Source organism: Conger conger, chromosome 11, assembly GCF_963514075.1.
Source record: "Conger conger chromosome 11, fConCon1.1, whole genome shotgun sequence".
Taxonomy (NCBI): domain Eukaryota; kingdom Metazoa; phylum Chordata; class Actinopteri; order Anguilliformes; family Congridae; genus Conger; species Conger conger.
The window spans coordinates 6447187-6468645 of NC_083770.1; the positions used below are offsets into that span (position 1 = coordinate 6447187).

Sequence of the window (21459 nt, forward strand, 5' to 3'; positions counted from 1 at the left end):
GTTTGAACGTTTTTTTTCATAGTTCATAGCTGGACAATTAAGTAGCAATACAGAAGAAAAAAAGAGGTGGAAAGAAATGCTGAAATAAGTGTGAAACAAGTAATGACGCCTTAATGTGTTTTGAAACCTGAGAAACGTTATGGCAGGGTAAACAGTGAGTTTTTCTTTTGTCATACTGGGCTTTACAGTAACTTAAGTTCAGCATTTGCGTCATGGTTTTTTTTATGTTGAAAAAAAAAAAGGGAGATGTCATGATATGTATAAATAATACATCCTGATACATACATGTAATGTGGAAGCCACTAGGTGGCGCTGGGACAGGATTAAAAGTTATGGCAAAAACCTATAACAGGTCTGTCGTGTCTGCTCCATAAAAAACGTAATAAAACATAGTCCATCAATTTGACGTCACAATAGCCTATGATGCAACAAAACCTGTGATGTCACAATAGCCTCTGCCCTCTAGCACAGCTCAAATACACTCAGTGGTCACCTGTACACCAGCTTGGAAATATTTAAACACCATTGTATTTGCTGTACCAGCAATATTCCACCGATTTGCCACAATCACACTTCGCATTTTCTTGAGGAAATGCACATCTCTAGTTTAATTTAACATCCACCATAGCCTACCATACATGCATCACGCCTACAAATATTCAATATACTTTTCACTTCTCCCGATAAAGACAAGTGCAAGCTGAGAAAGACGCTCCTCGGTCATTGTCGAGCGCAGGTATGATATCAATAGCTTTAGCCTGCTGAAAGAGCGCTCTGCTAGCGCACTGCTCACAGGAATCGTGAAATAAATGCGAAACAATGTTGCAAGGTTTGGGAATGCTCTATTCATGTCATTAGCAACAAGGAAGGCTAAAACCTGACCAGTCGCCAACTCATCATTTTGCTTCTCAAATAAACTTTTATATGTCCCGATAGGAACAGTATTCATCATACACATCTGATGCAGGTCATTTAGCTATGTCAGTTGGCTCTGCGTAATTACAGATTTACAAACAGTTCGCTACACTCACAATTCTAAATTCCGTAAATGTATCGGAAGGCGTCAGCTCTTGTCAGATTCTAATACCCTACACGGCAATAAGAACTTCCCTTTATTTTAGTAGTAATCTTCGCACGTCCAAACAGTCAGCCTAAAACTGAAATCGTCTTATTGTGGTAACTAACTACAGCTTGTGTACTTGTATCCAATAACGAGTGTTGGTAAGAAATAAGTAGTAACGGTGGCCGACCTGGGGAAAAAATCAAGCACTGGGAACGGTAGTTCTGTGAAATGATACGTCAGAGAAGAAATACGTTGCTTTCAAACGGGTTTGCATTCAGTTCCTACATGTGTTACTGCCGAGAAAACCATTGTTGAAACTAATGAAATTCCATCCATCCATCCATTATCTGAACCCGCTTATCCTGATCAGGGTCGCAGGGGGGCTGGAGCCTATCCCAGCATACATTGGGCGAAAGGCAGGAATACACCCTGGACAGATCGCCAGTCTATCGCAGGGCACACACACCATTCACTCACACACTCATATCTATGGGCAATTTAGACTCTCCAATCAGCCTACCGTGCATGTCTTTGGACTGTGGGAGGAAACCGGAGTCCCCGGAGGAAACCCACGCAGACACGGGGAGAACATGCAAACTCCGCACAGAGAGGCCCCAGCCGACGGGGATTCGAACCCAGGACCTCCTTGCTGTGGGGCGGCAGTGCTACCCACTGCACCATCCGTGCCACCACTAATGAAATTTAATAGGTTTAATATTATTTCTATCAAATGGAGTACTTTCAGTTCAAGATGGTTAGATATGATTTCTGTGGGTTAGATTTCCATAACTTACAGTAAGTTCAATGGTATTATGAAGTAAAGGGCTTGACATGCAGCTGTTTTTGCCTGTGAATGTTTTACTTTATAAACATTTAGCAATATGCCTTCTGCCCCAAAAAAGAACTGTATTGAATCAGAATAGAGGCAAACTCCATGCACTTTGTTTTACATTGTTTAATCTCAGTTGTCTAAAATTATGTGAAACTGACACCGCTTAAAAATGCAGGTACACAGTATAAGAGTATACGGTTGATTCCTGTTTAAAAAAATGAATACTAATTGTTCTTCAGTGACAGATATCATAATGTATGGTAAATAATTTTCTTACAAAATATGGCGTATCGCAGAATCACCCGGATCATGATTGTATCGTTTTGTTACTCTGTGATTCCCAACCTGCACCCCCCCCCCACTCACACACATACCCCCTACACACACACACACACACACACACACACACACACACACACACACACACACACACACATACCCCCTACACACACACACACACACACGCACACACGCACACACGCACACACGCACGCACACACGCACACACTAAAATAGACAAACCCTCACACATACCCCCTGACAAACACACAGACTCACATACACATACCCCCACCACCCCACACACACACACTACACTAACACACACACTAACCAAGCACTTTATTCTGAACATTTTTACTTTACTAAACCTACTTATTCATGTGATTATGTAATTAGCCAATTGTGTGGCAGCAGTGCAATGCATACAATCATGTAGATACGGGTTAGGAGCTTCAGTTAATGTTCACATCAACCATCAGAATGGGGAAAAATTTGGATATAAGTGACTTTGACTGTTGGTGGCAGACAGGGAGGTTTGAGTATCTCAGAAACTGCTGATCTCCGAGGATTTTCACACACACACACACACACACACACACACTAGTCTCTAGAGTTTGCAAAGAATGGTACACACACAAAAAAAAAAATCCAGTCAGCAGCAGTTCTGCAGATAGAAACTTGTTACTGTAACACTAAGTGGATAGGCTACAGCAGTAGCCTAAAAAAGTCTAAAAAATACCTAATAAAGTGCTCGGTGAGTGTACATTCACATACACATACCACCTACACACATAGTCAGGTCCAGAATTATTGGCACCCTTGATGAAAATTTGCAAAAAAGACTGTAGAAAACAAATAATACCATTACTCAGATATGTTGTAATTTCCAACATGTGGAAAATATTTTACTTTATCAATGCTGCAGTGGAATCGACCAAAATTACACATTTTTTAAATTATACATTTCTTTCCAAAATAAAAAAAAGGTTTCACAATCACTGGCACCCCTGTTTTTAGTACTTGGTGCAGCCTCCCCTGGTAAGGATAATGGCACTGAGCCTATTTCTATCATGTTTATTAAGGTTGGAGAACACATTTGGGCAGCCTGTAGCATAGTGGTTAAGGTAAATGACTGGGACACGCAAGGTTGGTGGTTCTATTCCCGGTGTAGCCACAAAAAGATCCACACAGCCGTTGGGCCCTTGAGCAAGGCCCTTAACCCTGCGTTGATCAGGGGAGGATTGTATCCTGCTTAGTCTAATCAACTATTTGTCGCTCTGGATAAATGCCAATAATGTAATGTCATTTGGAGGGATCTTGGACCATTCCTCCATGCAGAAGGTTTGCGCTTATGGACTGCCCTCAATTCAGACCACATGTTTTCCAAAGTCTGGAGACTGAGATGGCCATTGCAAAACATTCATTTTCTTTTCACGGAACCATTTCTGTTGATTTTGAAGTATGTTTGGGGTCATTGTCTTGTTGGAAGGTCCACCTAAAGCCAAATCTCAGCTCCTGGCAGAGGCAACCAGGTTTTTGGCTAAAATGTCCTGGTACTTGGTGGAATTCATTATGCCATTGATCTTAACAAGAGCCCCTGGATCACTGGCAGCAAACCAAATGGTAAATGGTAAATGGTTGGCATTTATATAGCACCTTTATCCAAAGCGCTGTACAATTGATGCTTCTCCATTCACCCATTCATACAAACACTCACACACCGACGGCGATTGGCTGCCATGCAAGGCGCGATTGGCTGCCATGCAAGGCAGGGACACTTCGACAAAGCTCGGTTGGGGGATTGAACCGGCAACCCTCTGACTGCCATACGACTGCTCTTACTGCCTGAGGCATGTCGCCAATGTCATACCGAAGCATAGGCAAATTCACCTGCAAGGTAAACTTTTCATTTCTTTGGAAAAACGGCATGAATAAACTGGACTTGAAGCCTTGCAGGAGAGCGGTAATGAAGACAAAAAACAACTAATCATATCCTGACAGTGATGACGACATGGAAGAGCTGTGTCATTTCCAGCTGAGGATCAGTTGGGGGGGGGGGGTTTAATTAATAATTAATAACTTTAATGAACAATTTATTAATTCAATTTTTAATACAGTTTCACTACATGCAGTAGACTACCATGTGATTCCACTGGAGGCAAGAAGGATGAAACCGATGTAAGATTAGATGCCATGTATTTCTAAATATGGGGGGTGCTCTATATTTTGTTGAAATATGAAAAATTCTACAGTTCCTCAAGCATCTGTTAACACCAGTATGTACTGAGATATTTAACAAAACCCTCCCAATGAGCTTACAAGATTTCAATTTTTTCCAATTGACTTATGATTATCTGCTTACAAAAGCACATACGTCATTAATGAAATATTAAGTGTGTATAGACAAGTTTATACAGTTTAAAGCATTTTTAATCATGAAAACACTGGTTTAAGAATGTGGTTTTAATGTTGTGGCTGATCAGTATGTAACATGCAGTGCAATAGTTTTGGAGTGGGAATGCGAATGCTTTTCATAAACCTGTACAACACGTGACAGCTTTTACTCAATTTACTTGATGGCTCAAGAGTAGGCTCAAGCGTTTTATAAGCTGATACATCTGCATGGGGTTTAGGATTGGAAGTTTTACAAAAGAGTAAAACCACACTCCCAAAGCAGTCCATGGTCCCCTCATAACAGTTCCTTAAAATCCTGGGGGAAACACTGAATCCCATTCACAAAAGCCAAGATAAATCTCAGTACAATGGCCAATCCCTGATGGATCAATGTGGGGTTGAGGGCCTTGCTCAAGGGCTCAACAACAGCACTGATCTTATTGCAAGCACCTTAGACATGAGCCTATAAGCTGCCCCCTAAACTCAGGCTGAAGTTTGACTGGACTGTGACTAGCTCATCTGTGACTAGCTGCGAAATCATCCCCAATATGGAACATTACAGTGGATACTTCCAGGAATTCATGCAACATACGGGTCAGAGTGTAGGTTTAAAAGTACACATTAATTAAACAATGATATACGCAGTTCTGAATGATGCATATATAAGGCTACTATTAGGTTGAAAGTTGCTGTACAAAACTGCAGAAAAAATAAAATAAAATCAGCAAAAGCACGAAAACAGGGAAACCACAGATATGCCAAAAATCAGGGAGTGTCTCCAAATCGGTGCAAGTAGGCAAGTGCGCTGATTTGGACACAGCCGTGGAATGTCCAAATGCCAGCCCGACTTGCTCATCCTGCCAGCTGAGTGAATGGCTCTCGATTGTTCCGACTGCGGAGCTTCTCTACTCTAGCTCCCCAGTGGTGAAACGACCTCCCCATTGCTATACAAGACTCACCACTTCACACTGTACCTGTAAGGGAGCGTGAAATGTGAGGGGCGGGAGACCAAGAGCGACCGGGAAGGGATCACAAAGTTACCAACGATAAATTGGATAACCACTAAAATAGGCGAGGAAAGAACGGAAAAAGGGAACCAAACTCCCCGGCGATCTGCCAACAGAAAAACTGACCTGAGCTACAGGAGAAACAAGTCAGGAGAAACAAAACAAGATATTTTACCGGCAGTGTCGAACGGGCTAAACTTCATGTGCCGAACTCTGCCACTCACTCTTGAAAACAGAAGCGGAATCCAGAACAAAAAATAGGGAAGGTTTTCAGGAACTAACCAACCCAAAGAAAAACAAACTAGGTCCCTAAACTTCTCTATTTCTAATTTCTCATTTCTAACTGAATGCTTCTCAAGATTAAAAGCAATTCAGTCTTCAAAACTCTCTATCTGACTGACTGTCTGTCTGTCTGTCTGTCTGTCTAGCTCTCCAAGCAGCTGACTGCAATCGACCATGATTACACCCGCATTCCACATGCGGGAGGCAATTTCTCCTGCTGAGCTAAGCCGGCAAGCCCTCTAGAGGTCTAGAGCGGTAAATACAGGAATTTCCAAGAGTAGACAGAGAGAAACCATGACAGTACCTTGACTCCTCTGCGGGAGTCCGCAAATCTATTGTCACTTATCCTCACCAGTCTCAAGACTTTAGCCTCATGTTGTGTTATCTACGTTAATCTAGGACTTTCACATGTCTATTTCTCTCAGTACTGTAGTTTCTGACCATATTACTTACAGACCTGTTCTATCTACCTTACGTACTAGGCTTATGTTCATGGCTTTATAACCGATCCTATGGAAATGGTACCTTATTGGACCTGTTCTGTTTTTGTTCTATGACCTTGATTTGCACTTTTTTTGTACGTCGCTTTGGATAAAAGTGTCTGCTGTATAAAATGTAATGTGATGTTTGCACAGAAATCACGGAATATGTCAGTTCCGTGACAAACACACAGCCATAATTATTCATATAGAATATAATGATTTTACTATATTATGTAATACTATAGCCTACTATATACTGTAATATAGAATTCTTATTCTTCTTGTGTAATTTATAGTTGGAAAAGAAAATGTAAAGGACGTGTGTGCATCTACATAATCCCCATCATAGAACAAATGTGATCATTACATCTCATAAGTCTCCTCCTCCTCTGCCTGTAGTTTTGACTTATATTGATGCCAATTGCACATGACACCAGTTGGTCACTACAACTATTTTTTTAAAAGCTCAAATGCTACTATTTAAATTGCCCCCATTTATTTTTAAAACACCCATGGATTTCACTTTTTATTAAAAAAATTTTTTACATTTACAACCCCGATTGAAGGGTTTGTGTTTGTACTCACCCCAGTCTCTGCAGTTTACAGTGTGGGTCCACCAATCCAGCAGAGAGAGCTCTCACTCCTGAATCCTGCAGCTCATTGTCTCTCAGCTCCAGATCACTCAGCTCTGAGTGAGGAGAACGCAAGACTGAGGCCAGAACATCACAGCAGCCCTCTGTGAGATTACACCAACCCAGCCTGTGGAGAAACCAAACACACATGGACACACACACACACACACACACACACACACACACACACACACACATTTAAATTCACTGGTGATTGTAATAATGTTCACCTTGGCAGTTGATGCATATGTAATTTCCCATTTGCCTATGCATCCCTGGGCAGTACATACAAAAACAGGGATGTTGTGTAAATTATATTCATAAATTATTCTGACAAAAAAATCAAGGTTGGGAGCCTATTGCAAGGATTCAATTACCAAACCTTTCCCATATGATGATCATATATGAGACTATATATGAGAATCTGATTTCGAACATGAATTTAATCTGCAAACACAAGAAACAGTGTTTATATGATCACAGTTTGCGTTCCAGCCGTGCCAATATCTACGATGTTCACACATCTTTTAATATTACTCTGCGTTTAGATCACCGCTATCTACTTTGTAACCGAAATTAACTTAACGTTGTCATCTCACAAGGTCGTTATGAGTCATCTCAATAACTGCACGTTATCTGGCTGTGTCCAGATAAACGTCTGCAGCAAAGACAAATTACTTTTGTGTCAGTGTTTTCAGATGTAACGTAAAGTAGCAAGCTAGCTAACGTTAGTGCAGTGGGGATACATTATTGCAATAGCGTTGTATAGCTAACGTTAGTGGAGTGCGGATACATTATTGCTAGTAGCTAACGTTAGCAATACTGAACGACTGTTCAGGAAGAGTTAATTCAACATAAAATAAAGTTCCGTTAAAAAAACATTCATAAAAAGTTTGTCTTGTTTTTGTGAAATGTTGAAAGATAAATGTGGTAATTGTAAGTGTTATGGAACTCAAACCTGTGGTATATCGTGGATATTGACACAGCTGGGGGTGTAAATAGTCTAATCAAGTCATTGAAATATGATGACATATTAGTATTCTGGCCATTAATTTTTACATTTTCACTTAGCTGATTGAAAAAACGCAATCAATTCAAAATTGCGTTCTTCCTCATTTATCTGTGGCCTAGGACAGTAACCATGACGACATTGTTTAAAATGTGGCGGTAGTGGTTACCGCGGCTATGATAGCTGGCTCTGAGCAGTTTACTGTAAGCTTTGTTCATTCTATAAAAATACAATTTCAGGCAGCTTTTAGCCATCATTCTTCAAAAACGTTACCCTCCACTGTTGTTGGCTTTGACCCAATTGTGAAAGCTAGCCAACAGAACCAAACTAACTTAATGGTAAATTGCTTCATGACGTCTAGCACTGTCAGACAATTAATATACTCACCGGTAAATAAAATAAAATACCAGTCAACAAAAGAATGTTTTAACTTCCTAACCATTAATAATATTATTGCTCAGACCTGCAGCTATACTACACCTGCTAACAGTTGAAGCAGAGCCAGAGGCGTTTAGCCATGTTGAATTTCATTTGCCAGGTTTCCACCCACTGGATTCTGTTTAAAGCCTCCTGAATTATTTTGGTAGATTCCAAACTGTTTGCAAAACCTCCCAGTTTGTTATCATCTGCAAATATAACCCACTCTGAAATGCCTCCTGTAATGCCTGCATCTTCATTTAGACAATGAGTCTTATACAGGTGGCCTGTAGCGTAGTGGTTAAGGTAAATGACTGGGACAGGTCAGTGGTTCTAATCCCGGTGTAGCCACAATAAGATCCGCACAGCCGTTGGGCCCTTGAGCAAGGCCCTCAACCCTGCATTGCTCCAGGGGAGGATTGTCTCCTGCTTAGTCTAATCAACTGTATGTCGCTCTGGATAAGAGTGTCTGCCAAATGCCAATAATGTAATGTAATATGGTACCGTTTTAGACGTGTAATCTTTTATAAAATGCATAGTACTAAATGTTTCATTTCCAGAGCACTACATACGTGTTGACATCTCACATACAATATTGATAGTTATTTAGTGGTAATAAAAGCTAAAATCTTATTGTTATCCCATTTGACATTTATGACTTTAAAATATATAATACATTTTCTGAAAATCAAATTTTAGAAATGATTATCATTCTAATGAAGGTAAAAATCGCTTTAATTTCAAATTTCAATTACATTTTTTGTTACCTATTTATTTTATTCTAAACTGTAAGACCTTATTTGATACTGGCCCATAAGCCTATTCAACCTTCCCCAATTTTATGTTCGGAATGTGATTTTCCGACTTCAATAGCTCTTCAACAAAACAGAACATTAAATTGACCGTCTCGTAGCTCAGAGAACGCAGCACAACGCTGTTTGATTTCTCATCGCACCTTTAATATTACGAAATATAACTTCGATATTACAGTTAGATAACACATCGCAGGATAAGTGTTATGACGACGGACCTTCCAACATAAAGGCATCCATTAAGCCCATTATTTATTTATTTGGTAATATTTATATGTTCGGAAAACTATATGTTGCTGAAATGTTTATTTGGTTCATGACTATAAGTTAAAAGGAGAGGAACATGTAATTAATCCGTACATTACCACTGTCGGTTTGAGTGGGACAGCCTGAATTCCTTTGTTGGGCAGCTATAATGTCAATTGAGATCCATTAAAAGTCACGTGTGCGTCACTCGCAAATAAGCAGTGTTATCTCCTCTGCATCTTTATTAACGTAGTAAACACCTAGCCGCCTCACTAAACTTGTCATACAAACATGAGTTGCTGAATTCACGGTTAGGAAATCAATTATTGGAAAGTTTCTTCTGCACTCTCATAATAACGCCGGCTCCATTTCTCTCACCCTTTCTTCTCCCCCAGAATTATGGGAACTGTAATTTAATTCTATGATTTAAGGAAATTAATAACAACACAATGAATGATTTACACACATCACTATTGTAGGCTGTGGTATCTGGAAACATATGTGCGCCAAAATTAAAATGCAAATCGCGAATTACATTTCATGTACTTAAACACCATGTCATAATTCAAATGAAAATGCAAAAGGAATTTTCATTCACGGATATGCTTCCATAGTGTGACACATATGTTCACTAAGGAAGCGATTGAACACACTGACTAATCAGAAACACATGTATAGTCCTTTGTTCCAAATGTTATGGTGCCCTGAAATCGGGGACTATGCATAAAACGGCTTCTAATTCATACGGATCACCTGATATGGATGCAAATACGGTCATTCTAAAGATGACAGTTAGCACTTGAAATCTTTCATTTCACATGCGCTGGAGTACCGAGACAAAACTAGATCAGGGCGGCACGGTAGTGTGTTCTATTCGTATGTGGTACCTCTCCTTAAGCACTGTGCCACAGGCGAAAAGGGAAAAAATGATTTCCCTTTGTATGATGACACTTTTTCAACATATACAAATTAGCTCATGAAGAATTTAAAAGGCACAAATTCACACTTATTTGTCTCAGTGGACTAAGTGAATTCAGTGAAACTTTAGATTTAACTGTGATGAATATCTCAGTAGCTCAGGAATTACATAAGGTTTTTCTAATTTTAGCTTTATTGGATGTTTATTGAAAATAAAAAACCTGATGCTGTGCAAAAGTTTTAGGCAGGTGTGAAAAAATGCAGTAAAGAAAGAATGGTTTCAAAAATAGAAATGTTAATTGTGGTAACTTCATACTTTAAATAAGACCACTTGACAACTTACGGTACGGTTAAATGTCCGTACAGTCAGAATGCTGAGAGAAAGAGCTTTTTATCATTTCACTGCATAGAGCCATAATCACTCATTCTATTTAGTTAAGGTTACACAGTACACCGCACTACTCACCCCAGTCTCTCTAGTTTACAGTTTGGACTCATCAGTCCAACACAGAGCAGCTTCACTCCTGCATCTCCCAGGTTATTGTAGCTGAGGTCCAGATCCCTCAGGGGTGAGTTTGATGACTGGAGAGCTGAGGCCACAATATTACAGGACTCCTCTGTTAAGGCACAGCTGTTCAGTCTGTAAAGAAGAATGAGTATATTATAGTATTAAAAGCTGAGGTAAGATGTAAAAGATAACATATTTAAGAGTGGGCAGTGAGTTAGTTTGCAATGTTGTGGGATGTTTGGCTCAGCTAAAGGTAAGATGTAAAATATAACACACATCTTTCACTGGACAGGGAGTTTGCTTTTTTCCTTTTGGTTTTCTGTGACAAACTTCCCACAGCATTGCAAGCTAACACAGCTAAAGGCAGACTGACATACACACAACATGCTCACATCCTGTGGGCTCCAGAATTATTGGCACCCTACAAAAATATGCACAACAATACTGTAGACTGTGTCCTTAAAAGGTATCTGTATCATAATAATAAAATATATCAGATACATTCATCTACCTCCCGAAACTATAACGGTTTGATGTTGCAAATTGTTTATTTCAGTAATCCTATAGCTTCACCCATGGCTTGGACTGATTTTTTGGCCTTGAGCTTAAGAGGTAGTTAAGCCAAAGCCGTACACATCGGCATAGCCATCACCATTACAAACAGTAATTTCCCCAGGTTTCATTTTTAGTTTTTGTAAGTCTAAATAGCTGTTGGTACACACAGCCCACATAATGTTCAAATGGCCTCGAGCTGACTGGATGAAGGGCTTCTTCCGGTAGCCGAATGTCTTTCCCATAGTCACCATGTCAGCCGGAGTCCATCTTACGAACAGTGTGTTGGTGTATGGTAATTCTGGGGGTTTGCTGTTGCCCCCTCCTGGTCTTATCCATGCTTGTATGGATGGCTGGGAGGGCTTTCAGAGCAGAGACATACCGCCAAACATAACGGTATTGTGTCTAAGATTTATAAAAAAGATTCTAACTTTGACACCAGTGGTCCTGACTGAACTAGTATTTTATCTACCTGGTCACTGTAATCACATCAAATGGATTGTTGTGGTGTAAATGCTTTGTAATGTATTTTAATGTCTTCCCTGTCCAGAGACAGCAGATGAAAATTAGCTACAGAGCTAAATCTGGTTCATCGTGGTCCCTGTTAAATAAAATAAGAAAGTAAGTAAAGTAAGGCTGTGGACTGCTGTAGCCTTGTTCCTCCCCCGGTTCATGACCAAACCTCGACAAATCCTGAAGCTCAAGTTGCATCACCCTGCCTCTCTAAAGCTGCTCACTGTACTTTCCCTCATTTGACACTTTCTACTTCCAGCTAGTTTATTACCTCAACTATAACCTACTAAACCAATTCGACTGGCTGTGATAGATTTCGTATCACATTTATATTAAATCCGTTCTACCGTTACTTTACACCTTGAGCTCCCCTCTACAGCCAGGTTCCTCCCGAGATTTCCTATTGGGGAGTTTTTTCTCAACCACTTTTTGACGGTGAAAACATTACATTACATTACATTATTTGCATTTGGCAGACGTACAGTTGATGAGACTAAGCAGGAGACAATCCTCCCCTGGAGCAATGCAGGGTTAAGGGCCTTGCTCAAGGGTCCAACGGCTGTGCGGATCTTATTGTGGATTAGAACCACCTACCTTGCGTGTCCCATTCATCTTAACCATTACGCTACAGGCCGACTGTCACTAAGATGAAAAGCATCTTAGTCACAGTCTTCTATTAAAAACTGCATACAAATATAATGAAAACCTGTGTGATGGCTTGGCCATGGATAACAACTGGCCTGTGATCACCCACTGATGTAGGGTCAAACACCATCTCCTCCATCTACTTTGCATTTAAAATCAGATGGTTTGAGTCACACCATTGCACAAACCTGTCTATCGCAGAAAGCTACACTAGTTGGCTACTGCCCCTGTGCATTAGGCACAGTTGCCAGGTTGGCTGCTGGTGCTCATCTGTATTTAGTGTGAATAAAACCGGGGAGTGAACACAACCCTGAGGGGCCCCTGTGCTGACTGATCTTGGCTATGGGAGCAGCATTCTCCTTCACATACAGGACATTATTAATTTTTTGTCTGTACCTTGTGCCTGTAGAAGCAAATTGAAAGGGATCTAGTAAGGATTTGACCTCCTCTTTAAGCAGGGACACCATATTCCTCTCCAAACACATCATCACAATGGAGGTTAGTGCCACAGGCCTAAAGTCATTATTCACTGTGGAACATGGTTTTTAGGGACAGGAATAATAATGCATTTCTTCCAAAGGGTGGGGATGGTGTGTGAATCAGGTGACTTTTTTGCACTTCTTTTAAGGACATGTTCAGAGGAGATAACAACAGCATGGCACCCTTTGGCTTTCTTTTTACTTGTGTGTCTAAAAAGTGACTGAACCTTATCCGGCTCAATCACCAACCACTAACTGCAGCACCTCTTTACAGTCAGCATAAAAGTCCTGTTTTGTAGGTGGGAATGAGCTGTTTACAGTCAGCAGAAAAGTCCTGCTCTGTAGGTGGGAATGAGCTGTTTACAGTCAGCAGAAAAGTCCTGTTCTGTAGGTGGAAATGTACTGTATTGAGAGGAGTACAGATCCCCTTCATCAGAGAGTGGGGTAAAATTAAGGATTTGATAAGAGTTCATAGCATATAGTGAATAGTGGAGATGGATGACGATTGCAATGTGTGACAGACCTGAAACATTTTACTCTGCAGGGCGGCTTGTTGCATAGTGGCTAAGGCAAATGACTGGGACACACAAGGTCGGTGGTTCTAATCCCGGTGTAGCCGCAATATGATCCGCACAGCTATTGGGCCCTTGAGTGAGGCCCTTAACCTTGTATTGTTCCAGGGGAGGATTGTCTCCTCCTTAGTCTAACCAACTGTACGTCGCTCTGGGTAACAGCATCTGCCAAATGTCATGGTCAGTTTTTTTACCACATCAGTCAGACATCCAGCATCCAGTCATCAGCTGTGCCCTGATACTACAGACTCCAATGAAACCTTACATTCTTGTCAGGAACCACAAACCTGGCAACCCTAAGACTCATGAGGTTTTAGATAGAGGAGTAAGAAGAGAGGGATGAGACTAATGTGGACAAAGAAAGAATGCTGATGGACAGAGTAGTAAACTGAGAAAGAGCTTTTTATCATTTCACTGCATAGAGCCATGATCACTAATTCTATTGAGTTAAGGTCACACAGTATACTGCACTACTCACCCCAGTCTCTGTAGTTTACAGTTTGGACTCATCAGTCCAGCACAGTGCAGCTTCACTCCTGCATCTCCCAGGTTATTGTAGCTGAGGTCCAGATCTCTCAGGGGTGAGTTTGATGACTGGAGAGCTGAGGCCACAACTTTACAGGACTCCTTTGTTAGGTCACAGCTGTTCAGTCTGTAATGAAGAATGAGTACATTAAAAGGTTAGGTAAGATTACATTACATTACATTACATTATTGGCATTTGGCAGACGCTCTTATCCAGAGCGACGTACAACAAAGTGCATACCCATAACCAGGGATAAGTTCGCTGAAAGACCCTAGAGGGAAGTACAATTTCAACTGCTACCTGTACAACAAAGATAAGGACGAGAGCCAATTATTATTAGAATTTTTTTTTTTGAACAAAGAAACAAACAACAGAGCAAAAGTGACCAAAGTTCACTATCCAAACACTGCTTACCTAGCTAACTAAAAATACCGATATGATACCGATCATGTCGGTAAGATGTAAAAGATAACATCTTTCAGAGTGGGCAGTGAGTTAGTTTGCAATGTTGTGGGATGTTTGGCACAGCTAAAGGTAAGATGTAAAATATAACACACTTAGTCTTCCTTTTGGTTTTCTGTGACAAACTTCCCACAGCATTGCAATCCAACACAGCTAAAGGCAGACTGACATACACACAACATGCTCATATCCTGTGGACTCCAGAATTATTGGCACCCTACATAAATAAGCACAACAATACTGTAGACTGTGCCCTTAAAAGGTATCGGCATCATAACAATAAAATATATCAGATACATTCATCTACCTCCCGAAACTATAACTGTTTGATGTAAGCCTATTGCTTCACCCATGGCTTTGACTGTTTTTTCGTGGTGAAAAACGCCAATAACAGACTCCAAAGCAGGAGTGCACACCTCCGGTCCTGGAGGGCTCCTGTACTTGAGCACAGTACAATCTTTAGGATACACTTGCAGTCTGCAGTTGTAGCTGGTTCATATATAAGACATCATTTAGCTAATTCAATAATTAAAAGCAGAAGTTGCACAAAATCCTGAAGTGGATCAGTCCTTGCTGTGCACCCCTGCTCCAAAGGTAATCGAAAGCCAAGAATCAAGTCTAGATCCTGAAAGCTCTCAACCCTTCATGTCATGTTTAGAAATGTTTGATTATACAGAGAATAACTATTGAAGTTCTTCTTCCATACAGTGCCACAACTCGGGACACAGTTGTAATAACACCAGTATGTATGTTGTACCAAACTGTAATGTCACTTTAAGGAATCTTCTGCTGCTGCGTTGGCTACCGGTGACGTGCTCCAGTCCACTCTCTCCTCCTCTGACCATTCGCTCATTTGTGCCTCCTCTTCACCATTTCCTCCATCACTTCTCTCTTTCTGTTTCTTACCGCTCTTCCATGGCAGTTGTGCTTTCTCTTCTATTTTTGTCTGCCTCCTTCTCTCTCTCCACTTACTTTGAGGTGTCATTTTAGACTGATCTAAGTTTTAAACCACACACTGTCATGTTTCATGCTTGTGACATCATGTTTCATGTTTAATTCTTGTCTTAGTTATTTTATTGTCATGTCACGTATTATGTTTGTCTAGTCACGCCACGTTTTTATGTTTTATTTCTTGTTACGTTTCATTTTCATGTCATGTTATGTTTCATGTTTAGTTCTTGTTACGATTTCTTAGTCTTGCCATGTCACGTTATATAATTTATTAATGTCACAGTTCGCAAATTTATGTCACGATTTATGTCGTTTCATGTTATGTTGTTCTGTTCATTGTTTAGCATATACTTGTTTGTGTCTTTCTGCAAACCTTGCATTCATGCTTTCTCTCTCTCTCCCTTTCTGTCACTCAAGCTTCCCTAATTGTTTCAATTTCCCTTGTCTTCTTACTAATCTACTAACTTTAGATCAGGATTAGGCAATACTAACATTCTAACCATGTGTTCATGTTTACCTTACGTTTCTTGTTCATGTCATTTATTAATTTACTAACGCTAGGGCAGGATAGGTTTATTACTAACGATTACTAATTAACGATTACTAATTATCTTGTTAACTTGTCAATCCTGCACACCTGATTTCCATTCTCATGCTGCTCTCATGTCTGCACCTGTCTACACCTGCATATAAGCTCAGTTCCATGTCAAGTCTTTTTGAAGTTATTGCCTCCTGTTTGTCAGTGCACGGTTAAGAAGTTTGTCAAGCTATTGTCTATCCTTTGTGATCAAAGGCTGTTTATTGACCATTGTTATTTTACTTCTGTTTTTTTGACCATTGCCTGCCTGTACCACAAACTTTGCCTGCTGTTTTTGTGCTTTTGCCCCGCGGAGTGGACTTTGGTCTTGACTCTTGCTCCGTCATCGACCCTGAGCCTGCCTACCGTCCGTCTGCACTACTGACAGCTTTCCTGGTTACTGGACTTTTTGCATGATGTACCGATTAAGAGACTGCCTTCTCCCTCGGTACTGTACTTTGGTTTTGGCTGGATTTCACGTGTATGATTTTGTGTTTCAACTACGCCCACTGGACATTCCCTGAATAAAGCCCTGACGGGACTTTATTTAATCTCTGTTGTCTGGTTTGGGTCCAACCCCCCATGCACCCGTCTCATACATTAACAAGGTGACTAAGACTGCTTTCGTCAAATATTGCCAAGTCACAGCCATTTTTATCAAGTCAGGATTCAGAGAAGTTAGTTCATGCTTTTATTTCAAGTAGGCTAGCATATTGCAATGGTCTTTTTACTGGTCTTCCAAAAAATGATTTAAAGATTATTTTACTTGTCTACAAAGCTCTGAATGGTTTAGCTCATTGTTTTATGTCCCTTCACGAGCCCTCAATTATTCCCTGTGGTTCACAAAAATTGGGGATGCTGCTTTTAATCATTACGCCCCTAAATTATGGAACACCCTGCCAATTAATAACAGCTAGCTCAGTGGACATTTTTAAACGGCAACTGAAAACCTAGCTTTTTAATCTAGCAGCACTGCTTTTATTGTTCTGTCCTTATTTTTATTATGTTTTTCTTTAAATTTTATGTTTTTTTAAATTTTATATCACTTTGAGCTACAGTGGGAGCAATAATTATTTGATCCCTTGCTGATTTTGTCGGTTTGCCCGCTTACAAAGAATGGAACTGTGTAGAATTTTAATCATAGGTACATTCTAACATTGAGAGACAGAATATCACAAAATAATCCACAATAACATATACATTTTATAAATTTATTATCATATTTTTGCATGAAATAAGTATTTGATCCCCTACCAATCAGCAATAATTCTGGCTCCCACAGACCAGTTAGTTTTCCATTAAGAAGCACTCCTAATCTCAACTCATTACCCAAAACACCTGTGTCAACTCGTTACATCGTTATGTAGCTGTATAAAAGACACCTGTCCACACAATCAATCAGATTCCAACGTTTCCACCATGGCCAAGACAAAGGCTGTTCAGTCTGTAGGACATCTAAGGACATCAGGGACAAAATTGTAGACCTGCACAAAGCTGGGATGGGCTAAAAGAAAATAAGCAAGCAGCTTGGTGAGAAGTTAACCACTGTTGGAGCAATTATTAGAAACGGAAGAAACACAAAGTCACCGCCAATCTCCCTCGGTCTGGGGCTCCACCCAAGATCTCGCCTCGTGGGATATCAATGATCATGAGAAAGGTCAGGGATCAGCCCAGTACTACACAGGAGGAGCTTGTTAATGAACTGAAGGCAGTTGGGACCACAGTCACGAAGAGAACCATCTGTAACACACTACACCGTGAAGGATTAAAATCCTACTGCACGCGCAAGGTTCCTCTGCTGAAGAAGGCACATGTAAAGGCCCGTCTGAAGTTTGCCAAAGAACACCTGGATGATCCAGAGGACGCTTGGGAGAAGGTGATGTGGTCAGATGAGACCAAAATAGAGCTATTTGGCATCAACTCGACTCGCCGTGTTTGGAGGAAGAGAAATGCTGAATACAACCCCAAGAACACCATCCCCACTGTGAAGCATGGAGGTGGAAAACTTATGCTTTGGGGGTGTTTCTCAGCTAAGGGGACAGGATGACTTCACCATATCGAGGGGAGGATGAATGTACCAGGCCATGTACCAGGAAATTTTGGGCGACAACCTCCTTCCCTCAGTGAGAGCACTGAAAATGGGTCGTGGATGGGTCTTCCAACATGATAATGACCAAAAACATACGGCCAAGGCAACAAAGGAGTGGCTGAAAAAGAAGCATATTAAGGTCCTGGAGTGGCCTAGCCAGTCTCCAGACCTAAATCCCATCGAAAATCTGTGGAGAGAACTGAAGCTTTGGGTTGCCAAGCAACAGCCTCGGAACCTTAAGGATTTGGAGAGGATCTGCAATGACCTAAGTGACCACTGTGCTGTTGCTGCTGTTAGAAATACTAAGATCCCAAAACAAAAACATGCATTATTCATAATTTTACTGAGCGGGTTTTTTTTACATGACTTCTTTCTTTTTAATTGGAGTATGATAGAACTCATCCCTGACATTGAAACAGCCTGGAAATGATTGTAACTCTTGGTTTTCACTGGAGCTCTCAAGACTTATTCGTGAACATAATTTAGCCTGGGCAAAAGCAAGGAAATCAAGGTCTGATATTGATTGGCTTTTTTTTTTTTACGAAACAAATGCACTCAAAAAAGCCAAGTCAGAGTTGTATTTGTCTGTTCCTACAACTAATCTAAATGATCCTAGAAAATTTTGGAAATCTGTTAAGTCAATGTCTGTGAACAATAACTCATGTTTTACCTCCGTGTGTAATGAATGATTCAGTTGCAGTTCATGCCAAATCTGAATGTTGAACTGTTTTAATGAGCACTTCATATCTTCAACCGCTCTGTTTGATTCTGTCTCATCTGCTTCCACACAACCCTGTGCTGATGAACCTGTGTATATTAGTCAAACCTTCAGATTTACCCCCTTTTCAGTACAGGAAGTACACAAAGCCATTAAAGCCTTAGATCCAAGAAAATCTGCTGGTCCTGACTTTTTAGATCCTATCTTTTTTACATTGGCAGCTGACCTTATAACTGAACCTTGAACATAAAGTTTTAATCTGGATTGAGATTCATTACAAATTGTAGGGCTCTCACTCAGCATTGTACCTTATAGGATCGGGTTGGCTGGCCAGCACTGGGCACCAGTAGACTTAGTAATTGGTATATCCTTATTTATTTATTTTTTAAATTATTTGTGCTGCTGTCTGTCTTGGCCAGGTCTCTCTTGAAAATGAGATTTTTAATCTCAATGGGAGAGATTAAACGTCAGCTACTTCTACTTGTTACTCCTCTGTCATGGAGACTGGCTGTTTTTTACATTAAATTACATTACATTACATAAATGGCATTTGGCAGACGCTCTTATCCAGAGCGACGTACAGTTGATTAGACTAAGCAGGAGACAATCCTCCCCTGGAGCAATGCAGGGTTAAGGGCTTTGCTCAAGGGCCCAACGGCCGATCAAACCAACATGTCCCATTGATGTACCTTAACCACTAGGCTACAGGCCGCCCCCTTTTATGTCAGTTTAGGCAAACTTTCCTGAAACTGGACATCTTCCTTCTTCTACTTTCTCTTCTCAAATCCACTTTGAAAATACTCCATCGCTTCACAATGATAGTAACTGTCTGTCTCTGATGGTAACTTGGATTCATAGTATTTTATGATGTCACTCAAAACAAACCACAGCCATATTTGATGTCAAAGGATGTACATGAGATGGCAATGTGAATACTAACCTCCGTCAAGGCATGCAGACAAAATGCACAAATGACAACCAACATGAAAAATAAAGACACTTTAGATAAACTATCACGGAGACGATATGATATAGTCTTAGCAATGGATTAGATCCATACGACATGGACATGATAGTTTGCCAGGAAATGAAGGGAAGATATCATAAATGTAGCTGAGGTGGCTGATTAATCTTACAACACATTTATTACAGCCACAGAGCTGTTTAGCCAAATGACAAGTCGACTTTACTAGCAGAGTGGCCAGTGTGCTCATTTAAGATAAGGATCATTAACGTAAATTAGCGAATGCTAGCCAGTCAACTAACGTTAAGTAACTAGCCGGCTAATGTTACCCTGCTTTAGTAACGTGATACTAACATTAATGTTAGTTGTCAAAACTGGCATTAATCAATTTGATGTGGCTATATTCTACCTTGAATTAAGTGATCAGAACACACTCTGCTGCTTTGTGAAGGCAGGAAATCTTTGCAGTTTATTCTGGCTGGCCATAAATTCCTCCTGTCTTGGCTAAAAGTCCTTGTATCCTTAGGGAGGACAACCAAAAAAAAACGTATTTCCACAAAACAGGAATGTTATGAAATAACAGCTTAACCTTAAATTAAAGTATTGTGGACAATAATTCTGCTTATGTGGAATTTTAATGTGAAAAATGACTGTTTTTGTGGCTTTTAAGCGCTTATTTTACCAGCACTCCATCAATGTTAAACGCTGGACCCTGAAGGAGGATGTGCTCCCCCTCAACAGCAAAGTTCCTCCTGAGATTTCCTATTGGGGAGTTTCTCACCACTTTGATGGTGAAAAGCATCTGAGTGACAGTCTTCTATTAAAAACTGTTTACAAATATAATGAAAACCTGTGTGATGGCTTGGCCATGGATAACAACTGGCCTGTGATCGCCCACTGATGTAGGGTCAAACACCATCTCCTCCATCTACTTCACATTTAAAATCAGATGGTTTGAGTCACACCACTGCACAAACCTGTCTATCGCAGAATGCTACACTATTAGGCTACTGCCCCTGTGCACTAGGTACAGTTCCCAAGTTGGCTGCTGGCGCTCATCTGTATTTAGTGTGAATAAAACCGGGGAGTGAACACAACCCTGAGGGGGCCCTGTGCAGACTGATCTTGGTTCTGAGAGCAGCATTCTCCTTCGCATAGTGGACAAAATGAATTATTTCTCTGTACCTTGCATCTGTATAAGCAAATTGAAAGGGATCTAGTAAAGATTTGACCTCTTTAAACAGGGACACCTTAATCCTCTCCAAACATTTCATAACAACGGAGGTTAGTGCCACAGGCCTAAAGTCATTATTCACTGTTGTTACAACCCTGGCTCAGGGAATATAACTTAGTGGAAACAAGACATTGTTTGAAAAGAACTAAATTTATTGTAACACAGGAACCATGAACTGCTCAAAACAAAATGGTGGCGGTTGAAAGCCCTGCTGCTGCAGAGCTGGCTGCCAAGACAAAGAGAGAGTGACCATGTGGAGGAAGGGGAGGAGTTTATATACTCCAGCCTACGGC

At 40.5% G+C, this 21459-nt stretch overlaps 1 pseudogene; it reads right to left on the bottom strand.

Moving 5' to 3' along the window:
- LOC133140509 (NACHT, LRR and PYD domains-containing protein 12-like) overlaps nucleotides 1-21459 on the bottom strand; it is a 195968-nt pseudogene that overhangs the window by 9015 nt on the left and 165494 nt on the right.